Genomic DNA, 23928 nt, shown 5'->3' with positions numbered 1-23928 from the left:
TCAAGGCTGTGGAGAGGGTGCAGAGGATCTTTACTAGGATGGTACCAGGGATGAGGGTCTTCAGTTATGTGGAGAGACTAGAGATACTGGAGTTGTTCTCCTTAGAGCAGAGAAGATTAAGGGGAAATTTAATAGAGGTGTTCAAAATCATGAGGGGTTTTGATAGAGTAAATAAGGAGAAACTGTTTCCAGTGGCTTAAGGTAACCAGAGGACACAGATTTAAGGTAAATGAACCAGAGCTGAGATGAAAGAAAGACTTGCATTTATATAGTGCCTTTCATGACCACCAGACGTCCCAAAGCGCTTTACAGCCAATTAAGTACTTTTGAAGTGGAGTCTCTGTTGTAATGTGGGAAACGCAGCAGCCAATTTGCGCACAGCAAGCTCCCACAAACAGCAATGTGATAAAGACCAGATAATCTGTTTTTGTTATGTTAGTTGAGGGATAAATATTGGCCAGGACACCGGGGAGAACTCCCCTGCTCTTCTTCGAAATCATGCCATGGGATCTTTTACGTCCACCTGAGAGAGCAGACGGGTCTTCGGTTTAACGTCTCATCCGAAAGACGGCACCTCCAACAGTGCAGCACTCCCTCAGCACTGCACTGGAGTGTCAGCCTAGATTTATGTGCTCCAATCCCTGGAGTGGGACTTGAATTCACAACCTTCTGACTCAGAGGCGAGAGCGCTACCCACTGAGCCACAGCTGACAGGAGAATTTGTTTTATGCAGCAAGGTGTTGTGATCTGGAATGCACTGCCTGAAAAGGTGGTGGATACAGGTTCAATAATAAATTTCAAAAGGGAATTAGATAAATAATTGAATTGGAAAAAATTGCAGGGCCATGGGGAAAGAGCAGGGCAGTGGGACTAACTGGATAGCTTGTTCAAAGAGCCGACACAGGCACGGCAGGCTGAATGGCCTCCTTCTGAGCTGTATCATTTTATGATCTGTGATTCTATGAATTCTGGGGTCTGAGTTGCACATCACACCAGACTGATGAAAATCTCCCTCCTACTCTCTCCTCTTATGGGTCATGTGTGCAAATAATTTGGACAATCCCAGCCCAGGTATGTCAGGGGCGTTACATAAAGGTAAATTGTTCTTGTTTTCCCCCTACCTTCTCGGGAAGCAATTCACTTCTCCTCATCACATCATTTCCCATTCCCAAATTGCCCAGCTGAGATCTGATATTTTCTATATGGAAACTGCAGCAAGAACCCTCCATCGTACTATTCCATTTGGCTCAGTATTAATATACTAAAGCATTGGCCAACAGGCCACCATAGATTTTAAGAACAAAAGAATAGTCAAGGATGAGAACAGGCCACTCGACCTACCCAAGCTGGTTCATCTAGTAGACATAACTCTTTCAGTTTCACATCCAACTACATTTTAAATGCCATAAAGCCTGTATTTCTACTACGCTGGCAGATTATTCTGGACATTTATCACCCAGTAATTAAATTAGTTCCTTCTATAGATGTAATTTAAATTTGCTTTCTACTAGTTTAGACTTATGGGGGAAAAATGCAGTTGGTTTGTGCCTCCCGTTAGTGCCTTAAGAGGGCGCTAATGAGACGCAAAGCAACTAGCGCCCGGGTGCGCCGATGTTTGCGCCTCTCACGAAATTAACTAGACATTTTGCGGCGGTGCTAAACACTACCACCACGATCTCCTGCGCCGGCAGATCGTGACGTCAGTCGAGTGTGCAATGCCCCGGTAGCGCCCCGGACCGGATATTGAGTGGCGCCCCCTGCCTTACCACCTGCTGCTAGCAGCGACAGGTTGAGGGGAGCGTTTTGCAGTCAGGAAGGGACTGGGGGAGCGCTATTTAAAGGTGACCACTTCCTGCCTTTTTTTGTTGGTGACATTTTTGCACCATGCATTCTGAGAGAGAGAGAGAGACTTCAGGAGAGATTCAACGCTGTGTGAAGGAGTTTTGAGTACTGAGCAGCACTTTACATGTTCATTTTGATTTTCCCTTCCTTGTATTGATTTAGAAGAGACTGTGGGGGCTGCACTCTGAGCTCTTTCCCTGGGTCTCTCCATTGTTCTTTCCAGCAGATTTGATGTACAGGTCTCTCCAGGCCGAGATTCAAGGCTGCAATGAGCAGGATGTGGATGGAGAGCAAGATCGACCCTCCCCTTTAAGAACTGGCCGGCGCCATTGTGTCTGTGTTCCATTGCTGACTGACATCACATGAGCTCCGCCAGTGCTCTGAGGTAGCACCTCGCTCCTCGGCCTTTGCGCCTTAAGACAAGTGTGAACAGCCTGATTTAGCGCTCCAATCACCTCCAGGGGCGATAAAAGCCAAGTTTGCAGTCGGAGGCGATAATTAGCGCCAGCCGCTAATCTTTGCGCCCGGCCGATAATCGTGCCCCAAGCAGGGCGATACTGAATTTTTCCCCCATGGATTCTAATCCTTATTTTAATGTACTCTGGATTTAACTTTTTTGCCATTTCCTACGTTACAAACAGTGACTACACTTCAAAAGTACTTCATTGGCTGTAAAGCGCTTTGGGATGTCCTGAGGTCGTGAAAGACGTTATATAAATACAAGTCTTTTCTATTTGTTCTTGGGATGTGGACAATACTGGCAAAGCTGGAGAAATGGGTTTTGCTTCTTGGGACGCTGGCACCAGTACTGGGACAGGAGAGAGTTGTTCCGTTGGGACGGACTTCACTTGGCCAGTGCTGGGACTAGAATCCTGGTGAATCGAATAACTAGGGCTGTAGAGAGGGCTTTAAACTAATTAGTGGGGGGGAGGTTTCAAGTGAGCGAAAAATAAAAATGTCAGCGGGGAAGGCAATAGAGCAAAGTAGCAGTGGGGAAATTAAAAACCAGATCGTGTCAGGAAGGGACAGAATATATAAAGATAAAGGTAAAGTAGTAAAGGGGGTAAAAGCAGGAATAAATTGTCACAAAACATATTTAAAAGTTCTTTATCTGAATGCACGCAGCATTCATAACAAAATAGACGAGTTGGCGGTACAAATAACTACACATGGGTATGATCTGGTGGCCATTACAGAAACATGGCTGCGAGGTGACCATGACTGGGAACTAAACATCCAGGGGTATTTGACTATTAGGAAGGACAGACAGGAAGGAAAGGGAGGTGGGGTGGCTATGTTAAAGGATGGAATCACTGCAATAGTGAGAAATGATATTGGGTCAAAGGATCAAGATAGTGAAACAGTTTGGGTGGAGATAAGGAATAATAAGGGGAAAAAATCACTAGTGGGCGTAGTCTATAAGCCTCCTAACAGTTGCAACTCTATTGGTCGGAGTATAAATCAGGAAATAGTTGGGGCTTGTAATAAGGGAACAGCTATAATCATGCGAGATTTTAACTTTCATATTGACTGGACAAATCAAATTGGGCAGGGCAGCCTTGAGGAAGAGTTCATAGAGTGCATTAGGGACGGGTTCCTTGAGCAGTATGTTACTGAACCAACTAGGGGGCAGGCAATCTTAGATCTGGTCCTGTGTAATAAGACAGGATTAATAAAAAATGTCCTAGTAAAGGATCCCCTTGGAATGAGTGACTGTAACATGGTTGAATTCCAAATTCAGTTGGAGGGTGAGAGAGTTGGATCTCAAACCAGCGTACTAAGCTTAAATAAAGGAGACTATGAAGGTATGAGAGCAGAGTTGACTAAAGTGGACTGGGAAAATAGATTAAGGTGTAAGACGGTACATGAGCAGTGGTGTACATTCAAGGAGATATTTCACAACTTTCAAGAAAAATATATTCCACTGAGGAAAATGGGGCATAAAAGAAAAGACAGCCATCCGTGGCTAAGTAAAGTAATAAAGGACAGTATCCGACTGAAAACAAGGGCATATAAAGTAGCCAAATCTAGTGGGAGGATAGAAGATTGGGAAGCATTTAAAAGCCAGCAAAGAATAACTAAAAGATTAATTAACAAAGGGAAGATAGATTATGAAAGTAAACTAGCAAAAAATATAAAAACAGATAGCAAGAGTTTCTACAGTTATATAAAAAGAAAAATGGTGGCTAAAGTGAATGTTGGTCCCTTAGAGGAGGAGACCGGGAAATTAGTAGTGGGGAACATGGAGATGGCAAATACGCTGAACAAATATTTTGTATCAGTCTTTACAGTAGAGGACACTAAAAATATCCCAACACTGGACAAACAGGGGGCTATAGGGGGGGGGGAGGAGCTAAACACAATTAAAATCACTAAGGAGATGGTACTCGGTAAGATAATGGGACTTAAGGTGGATAAATCCCCTGGACCGGATGGCTTACATCCTAGGGTCTTGAAAGAAGTAACGGTAGGGATTGCGGATGCATTGGTGGTAATTTTCCAAAACTCCCTGGATTCAGGAAAGGTCCCAGCAGATTGGAAAACATCTAATGTAACGCCCTTATTTAAAAAAGGGAGGTAGACAAAAGGCTGGAAACTATAGACCAGTTAGCCTAACATCTGTGGTTGGTAAAATGTTGGAGTCCATTATTAAGGAAGCAGTAACAGGACATTTGGATAAGCATAATTTAATCGGACAGAGTCAGCATGGTTTTATGAAGGGGAAGTCATGTTTGACAAATTTGCTCGAATTCTTTGAGGACGTAGCAAACAGGGTGGATAAAGGGGAACCAGTGGATGTGGTGTATTTGGACTTCCAAAAGGCATTTGACAAGGTGTCACACAAAAGATTACTGCACAAGATAAAAAATCACGGGATTGGGGGTAATATACTGGCATGGGTGGAAGATTGGCTATCTAACAGAAAACAGAGAGTGGGGATAAATGGTTCATTCACGGGTTGGCAATCAGTAACTAGTGGTGTTCCGCAGGGGTCAGTGCTGGGACCCCAACTCTTTACAATCTATATTAACGATTTGGAGGAGGGGACCAAGTGTAACATATCCAAGTTTGCCGATGATACAAAGATGGGAGGGAAAGCAGTGAGTGAGGAGGACATAAAAAACCTGCAAAAGGACAGACAGGCTAAGTGAGTGAGCAGAAATTTGGCAGATGGAATATAATGTTGGAAAGTGTGAGGTTATGCACTTTGGCAGAAAAAATCAAAGAGCAAGTTATTATCTAAATGGAAAGAAACTGCAAAGTGCTACAGTACAAAGGGATCTGGGGGTCCTGGTGCATGAAACACAGGAGGTTAGTATGCAGGTACAGCAGGTGATCAGGAAGGCCAATGGAATCTTGGCTTTTATTGCAAGGGGGATGGAGTATAAAAGCAGGGAAGTCTTGCTTCAGTTATACAGGGTACTGGTGAGGCCACACCTGGAATACTGCGTACAGTTTTGGTTTCCATATTTAAGAAAAGATATACTTGCTCTTGAGGCAGTTCAGAGAAGGTTCACTCGGTTGATTCCGGAGATGAGGGGGTTGACTTATGAAGAAAGGTTGAGTAGGTTGGGCCTCTACTCATTGGAATTCAGAAGAATGAGAGGCGATCTTATCGAAACATATAGGATTGTGAGGGGGCTTGATCGGGTGGATGCGGGGAGGATGTTTCCACTGATGGGTGAGACTAGAACTAGGGGGCATAATCTTAGAATAAGGGGCTGCCCTTTCAAAACTGAGATGAGGAGAAACTTCTTCGCTCAGAGGGTAGTAAATCTATGAAATTTGCTACCTCAGAGAGCTGTGGAAGCTGCGACATTAAATAAATTTAAAACGGAGATAGACAGTTTTCTAACTGATAAGGGAATTAGGGGTTACGGGGAGTGGGCAGGGAAGTGGACGTGAGTCTAGGTTCGGATCAGCCATGATCCTATTGAATGGCGGAGCAGGTCCGAGGGGCCGTATGGCCTACTCTGCTCCTACTTCTTATGTTCTTATGTTCATTGCCCATCCCTAGTTGCCCTGAGAAGGTGTTAGTGGACCTTCTTGAACGACTGCATTTCTTGTGTTGATGGTGCTGCCATTAATTGTTTATATACTTCAACTTGAGTGTGTAATTGGCTAAGGGATAGGAGGCAGAAAGTAGTGGTGAATGGATTCTGACTGGGGTGAAGTATACAGTGGGCTCCCCCATTGCTTTTCTTGTTATATATAAATGACCTGGACATGGGTATAGGGAGTACAATTTTGAAGTTTGCAGATGATACAAAACTTGGCAACACAGTAAATAGTGAGCAGGATAGCAGCAGACTTCAGGAGGACACAGACAGTCTGGTGAAATGGACAGACAAGTGGCAGATGCAAATTAATGCAGATACGTACTTCACAAATCCTTGAAGGAGGCAGGGCAAGTTGATAAGGCAGTTAAGAAAGTTTATGGGATTCTTAGTTTCGTAAATAGGGACATTGAATACAAAAACAAGGAAGTCATGCTGTGCTAAAGTCATGGTTAGGCCTCAGCTGGAGTATTGTGTACAATTCTGGGCAATACACTTTCAGAAGGATGTCAAGGCCTTGGAGATGGTATAGAGGAGGTTTACCAGAATGATACCAAGGATGAGGGACTTCAGTTATGTAGAGAGATTGGAGAAGCTGGGATTCTTCTCCCTAGAACAGAGAAGGTTAAGGGGAGACCTAATAAAGGTGTTCGGAATTATGAGGGACTTTGATAGAGCAAGTAGGGAGACACTGTTTTCCTCTGGCAAGTGGGTTGATAACCAGAGGGCATAGATTTAAAATAATTGGCAAAACTAGAGGGGAAATGAGGAGGAATTATTCCACACAGGGATGTTCTGATCTGGAACGTACTACCTGAAAGGGTGGTGGAATCAGATTCCATAGGAACTTTCAAAGGCAATTGGACATGGATTTGAAGGGAACTAATTTGTCGGATTATGGGGAGAAAGCTGGGGTGTGGGACTACATTGGACAGCTCTTTCAAAGAGCCGGCACAGGCACGTTGAGCTGAATGGCCCCCTTCTGTGCTGAAAGATTGCATGATTCAGTGGGGTCCCCTTTAGACAGCAGAAATTGAGCTTGTTCAACCTTTTCTGAGGCCCATCTCCCTTACACTTGGAATCATTCTTGTTGCTTCTTTCTGCACACTCTTTTGCACATCCCTTCTGTAGCTTGGCAACCAGGACTTTATACAGGACACCAGGTGACACTATCTGAAACCATATACAAATAAAAAGAAAAAGGAACTGCAGATTTTGGAAGTTGATTTAAAACAGAACATGCTGGCAATACACAGCAGGTCAGTCAGCATCTGTGGAGAAAAAAAGACAGGTTAACGTTTCAGGTGTAGCCCTGTCGTCGGAACTCAAAATCCAAATCCAACTTTTTACCTGAGGGACAGAAAAGAAAAAGAAAGACTTGCATTTATATAGCGCCTTTCACGACCACTGGACATCTCAAAGCACTTTATAGTCAATTAAGTACTTTTGAAGTGGAGTCACTGTTGTAATGTGGGAAACAAAGAGCGAAGGGTAGTTCCTGGCCCTGTACCATTAATTTTACCATTCGCAATCCTGCCATGGGACTGCGCCTGCCGAGCGTGCACATCAGGAAATGGTGCAGCTGCAACCTGTGATTCTCTGCCAGTCGCAGAGTGCGGTTTTGCAATTTCACGATATTCTTTCCCGATGGATGCAATTCCATTTTGGAAGCACCAGTGCAGAAAATTTACCGTGCAGCCTTTTAAAAAAAAATCAGATGTTATTTCTGTAAAGTTTGGCAGAAACAAGCAATTAGAGAAGCTAAGGTTCGATGGCAACTTAATATCAGGACCACAAGGCAGTATCTGATTAATAAACATTATAGCAAAGTCTTTCTCTAGTCAACGTAACGGTGCTGCACAGCAGCTTAAATCATAGACGTAATGAGCTTATTGATGTGAGTACTTTTAAGTATTCCTGAACTTGCAATATTATCTTGCAAAACACCTGACCATATTTTGAAACCGAGGGAAGTGCAGTGACATAATCGGAAACAGGCCGTAGAATTGATGGGCTGAATGGCTTCTGTGCTGTAGCATTCTATGATTCTGCGATTAAAATTAGTTCTTGAGCGCCCCCCCCCTGGAATAGTAGGTGAACTGCTGGAATCCCTCGTACTGCCATGGGTAGCTGTTCCTGTTCTGTCGGTACCAGGCCTGCTCCCTGCTAGTCCCACTGCTTACTGAGAACCCCCAATGAAAGAATCAGCTCTGATAACTCACAAACACCTTGATCCAGGGAAGATTCTGAATCTCTTCTAAAAGCAAAGTGTGGCAGTTTCGTAAATGTTTTTATCATGTTTCTCTCTAGTTTCTTACTAAGAATATTTGTAGCTCCCCCAGTGCTTTATTGGGTGAGCACCCTACCCAGTGTACTACACTGATGGGAAGCTCCCATGCAGGATCAGGGATGCTACAGTTAGCTTCAGCACCCTTGGGCTAGAGAGGAAAAATCAGCAAGGTTCCTGCTCTTGATTACAATCCAGTTACTGCTGCCAAAATGTGCACATTAGGTAATGTGGGAATCGGGCTCATTGGTGATGACTTTCAGAGGAAAGGTTTTTTTTTTAAATCTCACGATTATTCTCAATAATCCCCTGTACTCTGCATCAATTATATTCATTATTAATGAATGCAATGAGTAATTACAATTTTTTTTAAATGGTCACAGACAGATTGCAGGGTAGCTCTTACTGCAGGCTATTGCAGTGGTTATGGTCCTGGATTAGCACCCTAGAGAACATAGGGCCGATTCCTTAGATAAAGGCATTGATTATCTTCCCAAGAAGCAAATCTGCAGAATTAAACTCTGCACTGTCTGGTGTGGCTGTCCCACCTATGAGACAATACAGCTCTTTACAAAATGTGCACAGTAGTTTTTAGGTAGGTAACCAGCATTTCTGGCATCCAGTTAAGTTGAATTACTTACAACATCTGTAAAATATAACATCTCGCCCTTCATCTCCCTGCTTGCCTCTTTTTGGGACATTCTACTTTTTTCCCATTCTGCAGAAATATGAAGCCAGTTTATCTCTAGCTCTTGACAAATTTTGCTTTCTGATGTAAATGGCATGTCTAATTCAGATAAGGGCTCCGCTTTGAAAAGTCTTTTTGTGTGAAACCTGCCGTGTAGTAACTCTGGTTTCCAGGTACCTGCTGCTGCGTGCATTGAATCAACAGGAGACATGTGTCTGCAGCACGGTGGCATAGTGGTTAGCACTGTTGCCTCACAGCGCCAGGGACCCAGGTTCGAATCCGGCCTCGGGTGACTGTCTGTGTGGAGTTTGCACATTCTCCCAGTGTTTGCATGGGTTTCCTCCGGGTGCTCCGGTTTCCTCCCACAGTCCAAAGATGTGCGGGTTAGGTTGATTGGCTATGATAAATTGACCCTTAGTGTTAGGGGGATTAAATACGTGGGGTTACGGGGATCGGGTGGGATATGTGTCGGTGCAGGCTCGATGGGTCGAAATGGCCTCTATCTGCACTGTGGGGTTTCTGTGATTTCTGTGATCTGTGATGTGTCTGCAGCTACAAGTTAAACTTGGGTTGGCAGATGTTTAGAATTGTGAAAGAAAAAGAACTCGGGCCAAATGAGTTTCAGTCCAGCTTCTGCTGTAAAACGTTCCCTGTAGCATCTTTCATTAGCCCCCCTGAAAATGGAGTCATTATGTTGTGTTTAATAAAGCAGCAGCTCCCTCCCCTCCCCAAGCTTCATACAACATTATTGATCATGGTCGCTCTGCCTGGTTTTTTTGCGCATAGAACCAGACTACTCCTTTCAGCTTTCCTGATTTAATTGTTTTTCTTTGTATTTTTAAAAGGACTCTAGGGTAGGTGTTTCCCATCACTGGTGTGTGCGGATTGGTTGCGACTAAAATTGAATGAGCGGTAAATTTCAAAATACTGATAAGGGCTTAATCCCCGACTCCCATTGTTGAGTGTTATGGATCTACTGCAGGGGCTTGGGGATGGGCTAGTATGGCTCCATGAAGTGGCGGGGGAGAATAGAATCATAGAAGGAGACCGTACGGCCCATTGTGCCGGCTCTTCGAAAGAGCTGTCCAATTAAAGAAAGAATGAAAGACTTGCATTTCTATAGCGCCTTTCACGACCACCGGAGGTCCCAAAGCGCTTTGCAGCCAATGAAGTACTTTTGAAGTGGAATCACTGTTGTAATGTGGGAAATGCGGCAGCCAATTTGCACACAGCAAGCTCCCACAAACAGCAATGTGATAATGACCAGATAATCTGTTTTTGTTAAGTTGGTTGAGGGATAGATATTGGCCAAGACACCGGGGATAACTCCCCTGCTCTTCTTCAAAATAGTGCCATGGGATCTTTTATGTCTACCTGAGAGAGCAGATGGGGCCTCGGTTTAACATCTCATCCAAAAGACGGCACCGCCGACAGTGCAGCACTCCCTCAGCACTGTACTGGAGTGTCAGCCTAGCTTTATGTGCTGAAGTCCCTTGAGTGGGACTTGACCCCACAACCTTCTGACTCCGAGGCGAGTGTGCTACCAACAATTAGTCCCATTCCCCTGCTCTTTCCCCAAAGCCCTGCACGTTTTTCCTTTTCAAGTATATATCCAATTCCCTCTTGAAAATTATTAATGAATCTGCTTCCACCACCCTTTCAAGTTGTGGATACTTGATCATAACAATGGTCACACTAATTTATATTATTATTCATCATATCTCAATGATCAAACTGAAAACTAATATTGATGTTCATGTGGGTTGGGTGACATCTCAAGCTAACAAATGTGACCCAGTGTCCTCTTCTCAGTGGTACAGCACTAGAGAGGGTGCCAAAGACATAGGCCCTTATATCCCTCTCTCCTCCCACCCAGGCGCAAGTCAGGTGGAGCAGACCTGCTCTGTCTGGCATGAACTGAACCTGCTTGTATATCCAGGTTCAGGTCATTAGCATGACACCAACTCTGTCAGGACCTGGACCCAGAATCGGGGAGGAAAATTCAGCCACTGCTGCAGGCCCAAGGGGTATCCAGGCCTGCAAATCCGTTCGGGACCTATGGGGGGAAAAAGGTGCAACTTCTCTTTTTAAGCTTCGATGGCCTCGCTGGCTGCCCCTTTCAGATCTTTTAATCCGAGGGAGGTCAGGCTCAAGACATAATGCCAACTTCTCCTGAACGGCTCTGTATTTGGGTGCAAGCGCAGAAACCTCAGAGGAAATGAGGTGAAAAGCCCTGTTAGGATCCTCCCACCTCATTTGCATGTCTCTCCCATGCTTTTGCTGTTTCCCCAGGCACACAGGAGAGGAAATCCTATTTCTTACCTCACAGAAAACTTAGCTCACAGCTAAATTGATCATCCTCCATACTGGTGATACTGCAAAAGTGGACACACTGAGTGAAATCTGCTGAATGGGTATTTTCCTTTCCCCTCACATAAGAAAACAACCTAATGCCCTTTAAGCTCCTGTGGCCAGTTTGTGGTTGTCTATTTTTTCTGCCAGGGTACGTTATTCTCTTTTCCCTTTCTCCTGGCATTCTCCCTACTCCGACCTTTCTGGTCTACACCCCTCCTACTGTAAAGAGGTGGGTTGAATGTCTACTCCCAGAACTCTGCCTGTGATGCTCTAGTGTCAGCCACTAGGGAGTGTGCAATGGCAGCCCAACAACACCACTCCCTGCTGTGGAGAGGTACCTGGCCTCTGCTTAGTGTCAGCCCAGAGCAAGGTGGCAGACATTCTGATCACAGTGGGGAAATTCTGGGACCCCTCACTCTAGCTGTGTCCCAACACACTCAGCCGCTAGACCACCAATGCCTGTGAAGTTATCGAGAGTCGTCGGGAAAATGCTGGAATCCATTATTAAGGAAGTGGTAACAGGGCACTTAGAAAATCATAATACAGTATGATTAAGCAGAATCAACTTGGCTTTATGAAAGGGAAATCATGTTTGACAAATTTATTAGATTTTTTGAGGATTTAACTAACAGGGTAGATAAAGGGGAACCAGTGGATGTAGTATATTTGGATTTTCAAAAGACATTCGATAAGGTGCCACATAAAAGGTTGTTATGCAAGATAAGGGCACATGGGGTTGGGGGAAATGTATTAGCATGGATAGAGGATTGGTTAATGGACAGAAAACAGAGAGTAGGGATAAACAGGTCATTTTCAGATTGGCAGGCTGTAACTAATGGGGTGCCGCAAGGATCAGTGCTTGGGCCTCAGCTATTTACAATCTATATTAATGACCTAGATGAAGGAACCGAATGTAATGCATCCAAGTTTGCTGAAATACAAAACTAGGTGGGAAAGTAAGCTGTGAGGAGGACAAGAAGAGTGTGCAAAGGGATATAGACAGGTTAAGTGAGTGGGCAATAAGGTGACAGATGGAATATAATGTGAGGAAATGTGAGGTTATTCAGTTTGGTAGGAAGAATAGGAAAACAGATGGTGAGAAATTATTAAATGTTGGTGTTGAGAGAGATTTAGGTGTCCTAGTACAAGAAACACAATTAGCATGCAGGTACAGCAAGCAATTAGGAAGGCAAATGACATGTTGGCCTTTATTGCAAGGGTATTGGAGTACAAGAGTAAGGAAGTCTTGCTACAATTGTACAGGGCCTTGGTGAGACTACACCGGGAGTATTGTACACAGTTTTGGTCTCCTTATCTAAGGAAAAATATACTTGCCTTAGAGACGGTGTAACAAAGGTTCACTAGATTGATTCCGAGGGTGCGAGGGTTCTCCTATGAGGAGAGATTGTGTAGATTGGGCCTATACCCTCTGGAGTTTAGAAGAATGAGAGGTGATCTCATTGAAACATAAAAGATTCTGAGGGGGATTGACAGGATAGAGGCTGAGAGATTGTTTCCCCTGGCTGGAGAGTCTAGAACTAGGGGGCGTCGTCTCACGATAAGGGGTCAGCCCATTAGTCTTAAGACTGAGATGAGGAGGAATTTCTTCACTTAGAGGGTAGTGAATCTTTGGAATTCTCTACTTCAAGTGGCTGTGGATGCTGAATCGTTGAGTATATTCAAGGCTGAGATAGATAGATTTTTGAACTCTAGGGGAATCAAAGGATATGGGGATAGGGCAGGAAAGTGGAGTTGAGGTCAAAGATCAGCCATGATCTTAATGAATGGCGGAGCAGGCTCGAGGGGCCATATGACCTATTCCTGCTCCTAATTCTTATGTTCTTATGAAAGTGGTTCAGCTGGGAAGCTCTGGACATGTAGGTGAGTCTTCAAGTTACATACTTCAACACACCGCTTTAGAGAAGTGTCTCCAAATGTTCCTGGACTACCCTGGGAATTCCACCCAGCACACCCCTAATAAGCCCAGCAAGACCCACACCAGCAGAGCTGATGTAGGTCCCACACTGGGCCTTACTATGGTTTTCTGCCAAAGGTAGTTGATCCCAATGGGAATTGATTAGCTTTACATTAATGGTCATGTTTCTTTTTGGGAAGTGAAATGCATTTTCTCCTGTTTGTTGGCCCTATGAGAACCATCAGAGTGGGACAGTGCCGCTCCGACTTTCGGGCCAGCAGTCAGGGCTGGGGCATCCATTATAACTATAGAAATGACCCCAACCGCACTATTTGGGATGGGGACCATGTTTTCAATTCCAGGCCCATTTTCACCAGGTGGAACTAGTGACCCCAGAATTTGAGGCCCTTTGTTTCTGAGGACATGCTGTTGGTGTCTATGTAAGGAGTAAATTTGATTATTGCTTGATTATTTATTTACAGATTAAAATAATATATCGCTGGTCTCACTGCTTCTGTGTATTATTTTATCTGTAAATAAATCTGGACAGGTAGTTTAAGCCTGTGCACAGTTGTTTAAAGGTGTGGCATTCTTCTGCCTTCTGAGGCGATTGGAGAACATGGTGGGCTTCTCGCATGTTCTATAGCTTCCCACCTACCCAGACAGTCACAGTAAGGTCAAGTGATTTAAATGTAGAATCAGCAAACTTCATTCAGTGAATACTTGAACATAATGGATAAGCTGTTGAGAAAGACAGATGGAAAATCACAGGCTGCAGGTGTGCAATTTCTTAATGTGTTCCCGGAAGATGCAATTTCATGTCGGGACTCCCAAAGTGAAAAATGTACCCTTATATTCCAACTATTCCTACCTGTGCAATAGAAATATTTTACTCAGTGTTCTGCTGACAGTTTCTCTTCTGTTTTTCTCTTCAACATTAGCTGTACTGAGTGCAAGTAAATCACTTTGTTGTATGTTCACATCTGCAAAACATAAAGCTTACCTGTATGTTCACACTTTGTACATCACATTCAAGGTCCTGGTTCCCCAGGATATGCCTTAGATGACCAGATAACCTTGAGTTGACAGCCTAGATTTTAAGCCACCTATCTTCACCAATGGACAGCAAATCCCATCATGGCAGTTTGAGAGTTTGAAATCAGTTTTAAAATCTGGAAATAAAAAGTTGGTGTCAGTAAGAATGACCATGAAGCTGTTGGACTGTTGTAAAAACCCATCTGGTTTAACACTGTCCTTTAGGGAAGAAAAGCTGCCATCCTTACCCAGTCTGGACTATATGTAACTGCAATCTCACACCAACGTGGTTGACAATTAATTGCAAGTTGCACTCAGTTACATCAAACTGCTAATGGAATGCAATGGTTCAAGAAGAGGGCTCACCACCACCTTCTCCGGACAACGAGGGATGGGCAATAAATGTCTTGCCAGTGCCGCCCATATCCCAAGAATTCATTTGAAAAATCACGTGCTGGTCACCCACAATCTCCCGATACACACAGCTGACGGGCTTAACTCTCCACAGCAGAATGTCCGCATAAAATCAGTCTCAACACCTGAGCTGAGACAAACGTAAATGATTGAGTATAAATAAATAATTAATTTGCTCTTTTATATCATGTGTTTTAAACAGTCCATTAACAGATTATATATTCCTTAAAAGGTCAAATGCTTATCTCAAGTAACAGGTTATCCATGTGTCTCACAGATCTTAACCTATGATGCATATGCATCGCAGTTGGTTCCTTTCTGTATTCACTGGATGTAAGCGTTGCTGGCAAAGTTGCATTTATTGTCCATAATTAGTTGCCCTGAGAAGGTGGTGGTGGAGCTTTTTCCTTGAACTGCTAAAGTCGTTGTGGTGATGGTGCTCCCATTGTGGTGTTAGGTAGGGAATTGCAGGATTTGGACCTAGCGATGATGAAAAAATGGTGGTGTATGGCATGCAACTTGGAGATGATGCTGTTGTGATGATATTGCTGGTCTTGTCCTTTTCGGTGTTAGAGCTCGCTGGGTTGGGGGGCACTGCTGAAGCAAACTGGTGCACTATGGCTACAGTACATACTACTGTAGTGCATCCTGTAGATAGTATGTACTGTGGTCATAGTGCACCAGTGGTAAAGGGGCTGAATATTGCAACTCTCAGGATTATAGAAGAGATAATGCCCAATTACTTGTAATATTTTTAGCAGCTCAAGATTTGTACCTAGTGGGTGACACTGTAAACATAGTGCAAGTGTTAATCGATATCTGTGTAATACAAAAAAGTGGAGCTCATTGAATAACACAATAAGATGGCACAATGGGCTGGAACACTGCATTTTGAGTCTGAGACCTCGAGTTTGAATCCAATTCAGAATGATGGGATACAAACTTCCACTGCTCCTGTCTCACATATTTAGCCTCACCTCCCCTACAGGCTGATACTTTTGTCAATTCACAGGCAGATTCCTTTTCATATGTTACATCCATGGTCATTTCTATTTCTTTCTTCACTCTTTTGTACAGAACATAATTATTTATACAAAAGCAAAGTACTGCAGATGCTAGAAATCTGAAATAAAAACAGAAAATGCTGGAAATACTCAGCGGATCAGGCAGCATCTGTGGAGAGAGAAACAGAGTTAACGTTTCAGGTCGATGACCCTGCGTCAGAACTGGAAAAAGCTGGAGATGGAACAGGTTTTTAAGCAAGTGTAAGGCTGGGAAAGGGGGAGGGGAGGAAAGTACAAAAGGGAAGGTCTGTGATAGGATGGAAGGCAGGAGAGATTAAGAGATGGTGCAAGGCAAAAGGAGATGGTAATGGACAAGTTAAGAAACAAAAGATGGCTTTAGATGAGGTGTAAATGGCACTGGCAGAATGAAAGACAGCTGCCTTGTGGGAGAGAGAAAAATAAATAAATAAATAAATAAAATGGAAAAAAAAGGATAGGGGCAGAGGTTATGATCTGAAATTGTTGAACTCTATGTTGAGTCCAGGAGGCTGTAAAGTGCCTAATCGAAAGACGAGGTCCTGTTCCTCGAGCTTATGCTGAGCTTCATTGGAACAGTGTAAGAGGCCGAGGACAGTGAGGTCTGAGTGGGAGTGGAGCGGAGAATTAAAGTGACAGGCGACCGGAAGCTCGGGGTCACCCTTACGGACTGAACATAATTATTTTTGTCACGCTTTCCACTGTTGAGAAGGAGATGGGTAGAAAAGTATTATGAGGAGATGGATACAAAAGTACCATGAGGAGGAGATGAGTAAAAATGAACATGAGAAGGAGATGGTTACAAAATTAGCGGTTCAGCCACCCATTGATTTCAAAGGAATGGAATATCAGGCGTGGTGTATAATTGATGGCCGATCCACTACCATCCATTTACCGCAACCACCAAAAGCTAAAATCAGCCCATGTGAAGCATTGCAGGAGGGCCTTTTGCCGGCGGGGGGGGGGGGCGGGTGTTCATGAACATGACACAAAAACAGTGAACATAGGTAAAAGTTTATTTGATTTGGTGCTTTTGCATTTGATGGGGTTGGAAGTTAATTGAATAACCGGTGGCTGCTGGGCAGTCCTCGGGTTGGTCGCCAACAGCACATGTAATGTGACACTTTGGGAAGTATTCAACTGGTGTCTGTCCTTACGAGTTGCCATGAAGATGATTATTACAGAAGATCACCACTGTTAAGATGTGTGGTCTAAATGATCATACAGTTGAATACTCTGCTTTCTGACCAATTAAATGAAACAATGTACTTTGCAATTGACTTGTGACTTGGGAAATAAGATGGATAATCCACTGCTGTGTACTCCTTTTGATCTGGTGCACTTCAAATTAAAACATACTGCCAGCTATATATGAAATAGGTAGAACTGAAGTTAATGTTGGATTTCTTGTAAAATTTGCTTCACCTATCGTTGAAGTAAAATAAATTTAGATGAGACGTTTGGCCTACTCCTGCTCCTGTTTCTTATGTTAAACTTGAAACCTGTTTGCCTATTCAGGTGGACGTTAAAAATCCCATCATTTGACAAGCAAAAATTTCTCCCAGTATCCTGGAGAACATTCAACCCTCAACTAGGCATCAGCCTTGGCTCAATGGTAGTACTCTCGCCTTTGAGTCAGAAGGTTGTGGGTTCAAGTCTTACTTGAGTGTACAATTAAGGCTGACACTTCAGAGCAGTACTGGAGGAGCGCTGTCTTTAGGATGAGCTATCTGCCCTCTCAGTTGAACATAAAAGATCCCATGGCACTATTTGAAGAAAAGCAGGGGAATTCCCCCAATGTCATGGCCAATATTTATCCCTCAACCAACATCACTAAAGCAGATTCTCTGGTCATTTATCTTATTCCTGTTTCTGGGACCTTGCTGTGCGCAATTTGAGTGTTACATTTGCCTACATAACAACACTTCAAAAGTACTTCTTTGGCTTCGAAGCACGTTGGGACGTGCTTAGAATGTGAAGGGCACTAGAATGCAAGTTCTTCTTCTTTCAACCAAAACCAGCAGAAATTGCTCATTTATCTCATTGCTGTTCATGGGATGTTGCTGGCACTAAACAGCTGCCGAATTTGTCTACATAGCACTTCAATCGTAATTCATTGCACGTGAGGCACTTTGAAACACTTTAATGATGTGTTAAAGAGCTGTATAAATGCAAGTGTCTTAGAATTGCTGTAACATTTTCTCTAAGGATCCTTGATTTCACTGTAAAATTAGAAATTGTTCTTGCAAAACTGCACAACACAAGTTGCAACCAGCAGCACCACACAAAAATAATAAAGGGAAAAAAAAAATAAACATTATAATGACATAATGAAATGACTTGAAAAGGCTTTATCAGAAAGAAATTTTCAAACAAATTATGGCTATGTTGAGATTTATTATATACATTAGTCATTTCATTTTATATAGTCATCCAGCACTCTCTTCTTAGTCCAGTTTTAATACTTTTCTCATTGTTACAACTTCCTCTCCCACCCAAATATGATTGAATAGTTATAGCTCAGCATTTAAGTTTGTTACATACAGTAAATTTTAAAGAGGTAAAGAGTATAATTTATTTCTCTGTAATCGGTTGCCAAGAAAATCTTGCTCTGTCATAATACCAGTGTCGCAATCTCACATAACGTTAGCCATCTGCCACGGTCAGCTTTATTATTTACTCACCTATGTTACAGCGCCTATTTCGTTCACATGTGCAACGCATCAGTGGTAAGAAAAGTTGGAAATTAATGTTATGAAAATAAAAACTACCATTGGCAGTGAGCTTTAGAGCAGCCATTCAGTCACCAGGTCTTGCTGACATTCACACTTTCGTCTCCCTGTTTGACTTCATCAGAACTATTCAATTGAATTGCCGCCTTGTAACTCACTGCTAGCCATCCATTATCCTATAGATGTTTGCAGGACATGACTTCTGTTTGATGAAAGGGTGTAATGACTGAAATGGGTAAAATCCTTTTTATACCAACGTTTTAAAGGATATAGATTTTCTGCTGATATGTAATACTTTGATTCATTTTAAATCCTCTTTTCATAAAATCACTCAAACTGAAAGCCTCTCTCAAGACTTCAGTTAGTTGCAGCTCTACATTTTCCCAAGTTGGATTGCAGCAGCTGAATTAGCGAGATCTTTAGTTAAATGCAAAATTTGTTGGAGGAAAAAAATACACAATTTTACAGAGAAGTCTCTTATGTTTTTACCAGCTTTACATATCAACATTGTCCTGTGAATTACAATCTATTTCTAATCCACAATAATAACTGTTCTTTTTGCACACATGCGAGGAAGGGTTAAGGGACGAGCGATGATTGCAGGTTGCGTTTGGCTTACCTTGATACAACAAGTCCAGTCACCTTCACTGCGGAGACACAGCGAGCCATCATTTCTTTGTCTTTGAAAGTTGTTTGAAAAAGATCTTTAGGACCCAAACATGTCTCAGTCCTGTCGAAAAGCTGTGGTTATGAGATCAGAAATCACTTGGTTACGCCACTGAAATGTGATTAACTGTGCACAGCAGCAATTTGCTTTTCAGAACCTTGAAGGTGGTGGAAAGAGTTTTCACCTCCACACTTCACCAACATCTCCCCAGTATGTGATTGTGTTCAGCTGTTTATGCCAGCAAATAGTTAGCCTTGGATACAGCCTAAACAGAGCGGATCTGGAGGAAAGGTCATGCTCCCATGAGAAGATTAGACGTGTCGATTGAAAGTACACTGCTTACCTTTAGTGCTGCTTTAGCTGGCCAGTACATGCATTTTAGTGCAGCCGATTGCGCGATTACATTTTTTTGCAAATAGCTGTACTTTTTCTTTGTGCTTTGTATTAATTGTTAACGGGTAGGGTGTTTTGAAACTTACCTGCATACTTGTAGGATTCTAAGTGTCCATCACTTGTTGGCGATGTTAGATCCGTGAGTCTGCGAGTATGATGTTTTTCAAACCACACGGATGCTGTAACTTAACAATAAACAGGTATTTACTGGAGGAGGGTAGTCTCAAGACTGGGGGTACAGAGGCATGCGCAAGGTTTATATACAGGTGTGGTCACTGCCGGTACTACAGTATACAGGAGCTGTAAAAGTAGTTCTCTCTTAAAGGTACATACACTACAGGTGACAGCTGAGGTTTTGCAACGTTAAACATTTGAGAACAGCTGTAGTGTTTTTGTAGCAAAACCACAAACCTTAATTTCAGGAATACTGCGGATTATAAACTCATCCCTTTAAGGTCTACTTTACAATAGTCCTAAGATTTTCAGTGAAGGGATTGTGTACCTGCTGAGGCATGCAATGTCTGAGCTGGTGCATTGCAGCATCAAACTGATATACCATGAAGTGGTGGGGATGAGCCTTTATGTCCTTTTTACCGACACAGAGGGGGAAAAATTCAGTTGTTTGCCCCTCCCGTTAGCGCCTTAAGAGGGCGCTAATGGGGCGCAAAGCAACTAGCGCCCGGGCATGGCGATATCTGCGCCTCGCGAAATTGACCAGACATTTTGCGGCGGCACTAAATAATACCACCCGATCTCCTGCGGACGCCAATCTTGACGTCATTCGAGCGTGCAACGACCTTGTGGCGCCCTGAACCGGAAATTGAGTGGCGCCCTCCCTCCTTTCCGCCTGGCGCAACCAACGACGGGTAGACTGGAATGCTTCCCAGTCGCTGTGGGGCTGGGGGGGCGCTATTTAAAAGGGGCCTCTTTCTGGCTTTTTCTGTGGTAGACATTTTTGCACCGCTCGTTCTGTGAGAGAGAGAGAGAGAGAGAGAGAGAGAGAGAAAGAGAGACTTCTGCATTGAGTCAACGCTGTGTGAAGTAGTTTTGGCATCTGACCATAACTTTGCAGGTACTTTGGTTTTTGACCTTCATTACTTTGATTGCCAAGAGACAATGGGGGCTGCACTAATTGGGGGCATCATCCTGCGCCAGCAGATTCGGAGGCCACAGAGATGCAGAGAGAGAGTGGCAATCGTGGCCAGACGGAGGAGGGCCAACAGGCCTCTGTACAGGAGACTTTACCCTCCCAGGGTATTTAGCCAACAATTCTCATACATTAATATGTCTGAGGAGCAGTGTTTGCGAAGGCTGCGCTTCAGCAAGGAGGTGGTCACTGAGCTCTGCCACCTGCTTCAGCCAGATCTGCAGCCTCAACTGAGGAGCAGGACGTCTCTGTCGGTGGCAGTGAAGATAACAGTGGCTCTCAACTTTTATGCCACCGGCTCATTTCAATCAGCTACTGGGGATATCGCCAATATCTCCCAGTTCGCGGTCCATTGCTGCATCCGTCATGTCACAAATGGCCTCTATAAAAGGAGACGAGAGTACATCTCTTTCCCCGTGACCCCGGCCAAGCAGCATGAATGCGCTATGGGCTTTGCGAGGATAGCGGCCTTCCCCATGGTGCAGGGTGCCATTGACTGCACGCATATGGCTTTGCGGGCATCGCATGAGAATGCAGAGGATTTCTGCAACTGAAAGGGGTTCCATTCCTTAAATGTGCAATTGGTCTGTGACCACAGACAGCTGATACTCGCTGTCGATGCCTGCTATCCTGGCAGCAGCCACGATGCATACATCCTGCGCCAGACTACTGTGGCAGAACTTTTCCAGGCACCGCATCACCCAGGTGGTTGGCTTCTCGGGGACAAGGGATATCCTCTATGCACCTGGCTGATGACACCGCTCCATACGCCCAACACCCCTGCTGAGCTGCGGTACAACGAGAGCCATCAAACTACCAGGAACATCGTTGAGCACACAATCGGCATGCTCAAGCAACGGTTCTGCTGTCTGGACCATTCTGGAGGAGCCCTGCAGTACTCGCCTGAGTGAGTCTCCCACTTCGTTGTTGTGTGCTGCATGCTGCATAACCTGGCAATCCTCAGGACCCAGCCAGTGCCACCAGGCCTTGGAGCACCACCAGAGGAGGAGGAGGAGGATGATCATCAGCAGCACCAAGGCGGGAGGGAAGCCCACAATGTAGAAACTGGAAGGGCCGTCCGTCAACGGCTGATAGCAAGCCGCTTCTAGGCCCCTGCTGAGGAAATGGCTTCTGCCATTGAGAACAACATGAATGAAACCAACCCGCAACCCCTAAGCCGGCCAAGGCAGCAATGATTGCAAAGACCAAACATGTACATTTTGAATAAAAAAACGTATTTATTTTACAAACACTGTGTGTGTCATTTCCTCATGACAAACTAATAGAAAGAAACACAAAAAAACAATCATTAACATAACTGGTTCTCACAACCTGGAGATAATGTCCAAAACACTAAACAAAAGTTTGACCACGAACCTCGGCCTTTAATAAAAAAAATGAACAACATTTTGTCACACCTCCTACTTTTTGCCCTTCGAGGGTGATCTTCCCTTGTGCACTTCCCCCCCTTCCCACCCTACTGCTCCTCCGTAATGGGACCCCAGAGGCTGCAGCAAGGCTGGTGGAAGGCTGCTGATTGTCAGAACCTGAGACTGCAGATGCCCTTGAAGGACGGCCTCGACCAGCTCTGGCCTGGAGGGCCTGGCTGCAGACTGCACCAACTCTGCATGGGTAACAGCAATCTGTCCTACAGGCGGTGGCAAGTGCAGTGGAGAAGTGATGGTGGTGGCAGCAGGCATGCTGTCATCTTGAGAGAGGACAGCAACTCCCTGCTCGATCGACACACTGGCACTCCCACGGGGCAGCACTTCAGCATCCGGAGCAATCTGCTGGAGCACAGATTGCTGGCCTGCTGCGGCACAGTGAGAGCCCCGGGGAAATGTGTCCGAACCAGCGAGGATGACAGCAGTCATTGCTCACGTGGCCTTCTGAGTCTGCATGAGTGAGAGCAGTCAGAGATGGGGTCATGGCAGCCAGTGACTGAATTGCAGCACTAAACATTTGCGTGGCATCTGCCTGTGCTACAGCGAAGTGCTCCACACTCCTTGCCAGTGATTCAGTGCATTCGGGCACCCTTCCCACTGCACCCATGAACTCAGTGTGCATATCCACCGCCTGGGTGTTCATTTCAGCGATCAGCCGCTCCTCCTCTGCATCCAGTGCAGTAGGACTTGCTGGCATACTCTCCCTCCGGGGAGAAGGCCCCCGAGCTTCCCTACCCCCATCGTGTTGCTGCAGCCCGCTGGGTCCTGGAGCTTCACCCTCATCAGACCCTTCCCCCCTGCTCCCCTCCAGGGAAAGCGTGTTCCCAGTGTGGGCATGGGCTTCCTCGGGAGAGGGTGGCGCTGATGCTCCGGCTTCATCTGCCTCCTCGCCTGCAGCTTCACTCCCACTGGCAGCTTGAGGGCCCGTCTCATCAGCTAGTGAATCACCATCTGAAAGCAGGGAGGTACAAGAGTGGCTTTAGCGTGATGACAGGGTGGCAGCAAGGGAGGCATGAGTGCAGCGATTTAGTGATTTGGATTGAAAGTGTCAAAGGCTGCTGTTGTGAGGAACAAGTGGAAGGAGAGAGGACAAAAAGGTGATGACATTACCATTGCTGTCCAGAATGGGGTCGGTGTCTCCAGTGGCGACGGGACCGATCACCCAGCTTGCCACAATCCTGTGGACACGCTCCTCAAGATCGCTGCGGGGTTGCAGCTGAGGCCGCCCTCCACCCGTCCGTTGCTGCTATCTCCTATTATGAGATAGCTTGGCCTGCAAGAAAAAGGATGGCGTCTGAGTAAATATACAGCCATGGTCTTGCCTGATGTGCCTCCCATAGGTGAATAGCCCTTACTGTATGCAAAGTGTGGATTGTGCGTGTGTGTTTCATGAGAGGGCCATAGGTGTTGGATGGGTGTTGGGCATTGGGGCTTTAAGACCCTCTGGCCATAGAGTGAGGTTGAGATGGAGGGATGGAGAGGTATTGAAAAAAGCCACTCACCCTGACGGCCTGAGTGAGGTCGTTGAACTTTTTTCTACATTGGATATGGGTCCTAGGCACCATGCTCCTGGAGGAGATGCTCTGTGCCACCTCCCTCCACACTCTTCTGTAATCGCGCAGCAAAGGCCTCCTGCCACTCTCTGGGTACAGTATTGATCTTCTGCGCTCCACCGCGCCAACCAGAGCCTCCAAGGCCCGCTCGCTGAAGCGCTGTGCTCGCTCCCTGGCCATCTCCATAGTCCTTGGCTGCAAGATTTAGGCACAGGTCTCTCCAGGCCGAGATTCAAGGCTCCAATGAGCAGGGTGTGGCTGGAGAGCAAGATCGACCCTCCCCTTTAAGAACTGTCCAGCGCCAGTGTGTCTGTGTTCCATGGCTAACTGACAGCACCTGCGCTGCGCCCGCGCTCT

General features: G+C 44.9%; 1 protein-coding gene and 1 long non-coding RNA gene across 3 annotated transcripts in view; one reads left to right on the top strand and one right to left on the bottom strand.

Moving 5' to 3' along the window:
• The window catches only part of LOC147106028 (uncharacterized), a 29202-nt gene extending 9958 nt beyond the window's left edge, over window positions 1-19244 (bottom strand). The window contains exons 1-2 of the long non-coding RNA XR_015081316.1: window positions 18986-19244; window positions 14149-14317 (exon numbers count right to left, since the gene is read on the bottom strand). This is a non-coding gene — a long non-coding RNA (uncharacterized LOC147106028). The remainder of the gene's footprint in view (window positions 1-14148; window positions 14318-18985) is intronic.
• LOC147106027 (A disintegrin and metalloproteinase with thrombospondin motifs 20-like) overlaps window positions 1-23928 on the top strand; it is a 288734-nt gene that overhangs the window by 109170 nt on the left and 155636 nt on the right. The gene's annotated exons all lie outside the window — the stretch shown is intronic.

The sequence above is a fragment of the Somniosus microcephalus genome, chromosome 16, assembly GCF_052327205.1.
Source record: "Somniosus microcephalus isolate GS21.2 chromosome 16, FLI_Smic_1.0, whole genome shotgun sequence".
NCBI classification, from domain to species: Eukaryota; Metazoa; Chordata; class Chondrichthyes; order Squaliformes; family Somniosidae; genus Somniosus; species Somniosus microcephalus.
This window is presented reverse-complemented; position numbering and strand designations above follow the sequence as displayed.